The sequence below is a fragment of the Macaca mulatta genome, chromosome 4 (assembly GCF_049350105.2).
Source record: "Macaca mulatta isolate MMU2019108-1 chromosome 4, T2T-MMU8v2.0, whole genome shotgun sequence".
NCBI classification, from domain to species: Eukaryota; Metazoa; Chordata; class Mammalia; order Primates; family Cercopithecidae; genus Macaca; species Macaca mulatta.
The window spans coordinates 154,575,354-154,580,661 of record NC_133409.1 but is presented as its reverse complement, the minus strand read 5'-3'; the positions used below and the strand labels follow the sequence as shown (position 1 = coordinate 154,580,661).

The 5,308-nt window shown below is 44.9% G+C and overlaps 1 non-coding gene across 1 annotated transcript; it reads left to right on the top strand.

Annotated features, from left to right (window-relative positions):
• Nucleotides 1-2,253: 2,253 nt before the first annotated feature.
• TRNAF-GAA (transfer RNA phenylalanine (anticodon GAA)) lies at nt 2,254-2,326 on the top strand. Its single transcript has one exon. It is a non-coding gene; the product is annotated as a tRNA-Phe (tRNA).
• Nucleotides 2,327-5,308: the final 2,982 nt, after the last annotated feature.

The following is a 5,308-nucleotide window of genomic DNA, read 5'->3' as shown; positions in this document are numbered from 1 at the left end:
GGAGGCCTAGGCAGGTGGATTGCTTAAACCCAGGATTTCAAGACCAGCCTGGGCAACATGGTGAAACCCAGTGTCTACAAAAAAATACAAAAAAAAAAAAAAAAAAAAAAAAAAAAGAGCTGGGCATGGTGATGCCTACTCAGGGTGCTGATATGGGGAGTTGCTTGAGCCTAGGGAGGTTGAGGCTGTAGTGAGCTCTGAACGCATAATTGCACTCCAGCCTGGATGACAGAGTGAGACCCTGCCTGAAGAAAAAGAAAGAAAGAAAGAAAGAAAGAAAGAAAGAAAGAAAGAAAGAAAGAAAGAAAGAAAGAAAGGAAGGAAGGAAGGAAGGAAGGAAGGAAGGAAGGAAGGAAGGAAGGAAGGAAGGAAGGAAGGAAGGAAGGGAAAGAAAGAAAAAAGTTCTTCTGACAGCAGTTTAATGATGGAGTTGACTCAAGATACAAACCTGGGGTTTTCCAATTTCAAAATGTTTCTTGCATACACCACACCCCCATATATATGCTCATACAGTGTAATAGTTACTTCACTGTACGTTTCTTTTTTTTATATATTTCTTGTGATTTAAAAATATCCCCCGCCCAATACATATAAATAATATAAAATCAAAAATGACTTGTAAATGCTGCAGCATATAGCACGTTGGAATTTCTTAGGTTTTAAAACTAATAACTTCCTGAGTTTAAGACTTTAAATAAGGACGGGCCCAGTGGCTCACGCCTGAAATCCCAGCATTTTGAGAGGCCGAGGCGGGTGGAGCACCTGAGCTCAGGAGGTCGACCCCAGCCTGACCAACATGGCGAAACCTTGTCTCTACCAAAAATACAAAAATTAGCCGGACATGGTTGCGGGGACCTATAATCTCAGCTTACTCGGGAGGCTGAGACATGAGAACAGCTTGAACTCGGGAGGCAGAGGTTGCAGTGAGCTGAGATCGTGCCGTTGCACTCCAGTCTGGGTGACAGAGCGAGACTCCTTAGATAATTTATGTAATGACAGCACTTCATGGAATACTTCAGTGGAACATACAAAGGAGAGAGTGATACAAACACGTACATTACCTTTATCAGACTTTCAAAAAAAAACCCAAAATTGGAGATATGTACGCTTCTGGGATTGGCGTGCAAGTGTTGTATAAGGGAGTGATAATTAGGCAGAACTCAAAAGATACCGGCTGAAACCCGGGGTTGAACCAGGGACCTTTAAGGTCTGGTCAGTCTAACGCTCTCCCAATTGAGCTATTTCAGCTACTCTAAGCACACACCCTTAGTCATTTCTTCAAAATATAAAAACCGTCATTTGTAGAGTGAGTGTATTTTCTAATGCCTAATTCTGTTTTGTTCGATATCAATACAAAAATTAGCCAGAGGGCCGGGCGCGGTGGCTCAAGCCTGTAATCCCAGCACTTTGGGAGGCCGAGACGGGCGGATCACGAGGTCAGGAGATCGAGACCATCCTGGCTAACACAGTGAAACCCCGTCTCTACTAAAAAATACAAAAAACTAGCCGGGCGAGGTGGCGGGCGCCTGTAGTCCCAGCTACTCGGGAGGTTGAGGCAGGAGAATGGCGTGAACCCAGGAGGCGGAGCTTGCAGTGAGCTGAGATCCAGCCACTGCACTCCAGCCTGGGCAACAGAGCCAGACTCCGCCTCAAAAAAAAAAATTAGCCAGGGGTGGTGGCGCGCGCCTGTAATCCCAGCTACTAGGTAGGCTGAGGCAGGAGAATTGTTTGAACCCGGGAGGTGGCGGTTGCAGTAAGCCGAGATCACACCTCTGCACTCCAGCCTGGGCGATAGCAGATTGTCCAAAAAAAAAAAAAAAAAAAAAGACAAGAAAAGAAAGAAAGATCTCTTATGTCCTCCAGTACATTCTATCTCTTCCTTAGAGTTTTTAAAATTGTGTTCTGCACCCCGGTGCATAACAACCCTTTTTTGTTGTTGCTGTTTTCGAGACAGGGTCCCGCTCTGTTGCCTAGGCTGCAGTGCAGTGGTGCAATCTCGGCTCGCTGCAACCTCTACCTTCCCGGCTCAATCGATCCTCCCACTTCAACCGAGGGAGAGGGAGTCTCGCTCTGTCGCCCAGGCTGGAGTACAACGGCGCGGAGTAGCTGGGATTACAGGCGCGCGCCACCACCCCTGGCTAATTTTTGTATTGATACTGAACAAAAAAGAATTAGGCATTAGAAAATACACTCACTTTACAAATGAAGGTTTTTATATTTTGAAGAAATAACTAAAGGTATGTTTACGGAGTAGCCGAAATAGCTCAGTTGGGAGAGCGTTAGACTGAAGATCTAAAGGTCCCTGGTTCGATCCCGGGTTTCGGCAGCTTATTTTGTTGTTGTTCTGCCTAATTATCATTCCCTTATACAACACTTGCACGCCAATCCCAGAAATGTATATATCTCAGTATAAGAAATTCTTTCGTTAAGTCAAAAGTGGAAAAACATTGGACTTCTCTGCTTAGACAGACAAACAAATTCAGAGGTTTACAGAATTTCAGAAACAACCCTCTCTGGAATGAGGAAATTGCTGAGGCCGACGATGACTTGCAAACTGAATTTTAATAAAACCTTTTCTATGTCTTAACAGTTTTCAAACTCAGTCTCCTATTCTGAGAGTCGAGGCTTTTTATTTTTAGCCAAAATATGGTGGGAGGGTCAATTAGGATATGTTTTTCGATGATTTCCTCAAAAAAAGTTTTAGATTCCCTTACAGACTTTTTTCTTCCCTTGTAAGGTCTGAGCCTTCTCAGACAGGAAACATTCCTCTACTCTAGCTTTATCCCGGTCACGCGTCTCTCCCCAGCTGGGCGCAGCCTCAGCCTATGCTGCAAAAATGTTTAAAGCTGAGCATATAGAGAAGGAGAAAAAGAAAAAAAAGAAAGTGATGTGGAAATTAAAATAGCAGCTACATATGAATCACAAGGCAGTGTTTAAAATGTGCGTAAACGGGTCTAGGAGTGCGCTGCACTATTGTGAAAAGTTCGTTCTGAAAACTGGGCGCAGTGGCTCACACCTATAATCCCAGCACTTTGGGAGGCCGAGGCGGACGCATCACTTGAGATGAGGAGTTGGAGACTAACCTGGTGAAAATGGTGAAACCCAGTCCCTACTAAAAATACAAAAATTAGCCGGGCGTGGTGGCGGGCTCCTGTAATCTCAGCTAATCGGGAGACTGAGGCAGGAGAATCTCTTGATCCCAGGAGGTAGAGGTTGCAGTGAACCGAGATCGCGCCACTGCACTCCAACCTGGGCGACAGAGCGACACTCAGTCTCAAAAAAAAAAAAAAAAAAAAAAAGGTAAACGGGAGGAGCCGAGCAGCTTGCGGGGAGAGAGAAGAGGCGGGGTGCCGTGAAGTGGAAGAAGAAAAGGACAAAAGGGAGAGGGATAGAGGGCAAGGAAAAGCATCCTCAAGATTATTAGGACTTGGATGAACTGGATGGTAGAGTGAGTCTAAGCGCCACATCTCTCCGTCGCTTCCTCTGGATATAAGGGAAGAGAGGTTCCTTTTTGTCTGTAGGGAGGGAGGCTCGACCAGGAAAGGGACCTGGTTCGTTTTGCCCAGGCTGTCACGGCTTCAAGAGCGCCTCACCGCTCTTCCCGTTGCTGGACAGACCAGCTGAGCTCTTTGGGTACGCACATAAGGTCGCATTTTGATTTTTGGTTCAGGAAGTGCTGATACTGGAGCTTCTGAGGGAGTTGCAGTGATTTCCAGATTTCCTGCGTGCCTGTGTGGAAAGTTAGAAGCGGAATCTACCGGCAGCTTTGAGACTAAGCATGACGGTGGAAACATCTAATTTTATTAGCTTTTGCCTGAAATGCAAAAGATGAGAAAGAAAGTTCCCGTTTGTTTGCTCGACATATTTCTCTTAGAAGCCTATGGAAAGCCAACTTTCCCCCTGAAGAAACTCCTCCTGGCATTTGCAAGGAGCTCCTTTACTCCTCTTGTCCAGCTGTTTTCTCAAAAGGACTCTGCAGAGCCGGACAGCGGCTGCGGAAAGGCAAAATCGCTGTACAATCCGTGTTAAATGCCTGTGCAGCCACCGTTTCCTTAGTCCTATTACTGAAGGAAATAATGTATACAGTGGTCCATTTCCAAGACAAAGTGCCTTGAATCGGCTTAGGTCAGCAAAGTACAGAAGAAACCGGATATACTAGGCCCCTGCTTGGATAGCGGATGCCTACTTGTCGCCCCCCGCCTCTTTCCTCCCCCTTCCCCCCCCCCATCCTTAGTTGCTCTCACCCAAACGAAAACAGTTTAGTCTAAGATGTAAGTTTACTAGTCTGCAAAATAGCTCACTTTGTCTGTTCTTATCAGCGTGCCCAGCTACTTAGGTCATAAGTCAAATACTTAAAGAACCCCTGAGCTAACCAGGATTGCAATGCATTGTAGGCTGCAAAAAAATGCAGCAAGACAACCCTAAAAAAGAAACACCTAAAGCCCTTGCCTAACAATCAATAGGCAAACTCCGAGAAAATTGTAACCCCATAGCACTCAGCCTATGAGGAACCAGGGGAGGGACTTGCGCACTAGGGGATAAATTGCTTGTTGAAACTTCTGGGTGTGCCTGCACGCCCGACACCCGATCTTGATCTCGCAAGACCGTCATTAAAAGTCTCACTTTCGCTGTTCTCCAGGTCTCTGAGTCCATTCTTTGGGTTTGGATGTTTGAGTTTATTTTTCACATTACAGAGCAGAGGTGGTACAGGTGAATCCCTCTCAAGTCAAGTGAGTTAACCTCAAAATTGACTTTAGGGATGGCTTGTGATCACCTGGTAGATGGTGGACGGTTACAGCGTTTAGTGAGTAAAAGAGATGATGCACACAGAAGCCCCACTGGGTTGCTTGGCTTCTGCAAATGGAGAAAGAGGCTGCTTTTCTGCCTTCTAGATGTGCAGTAACTTAATTTTTAATCCTTTGAAGAAATAGAGCTGAAAATAAAAGGAGATTTTCTTTTAACAAAATAGTGTCAAGATGCTTGCCAAGTATCCCTCTGTGAATTTCTGCTTAGCACTGTGATATCAGAATTAGAAATTGTGCAAAGAGTTCTAATCTGGAGTTACGGGTTGTTCAGTAGCTAAGAAGGAAGTTATTCCCGGAGAGAAAGTACAGTGAGATAGAAAAGGATTCATTGGGATTGGGAGAATAAAAGCTCATTATTTTTATTTATTTAAAAAACAAAAACAAACAAACAAACAAAAAAACAGCTTTTACCCTAGATGGATCTTGGACTCTGGAGTTCAGAGAGCTTGACATTTCAGACCAGAAACTTCCTCAAAGAACCCAGAGAAGTAATTTTCTTCCTG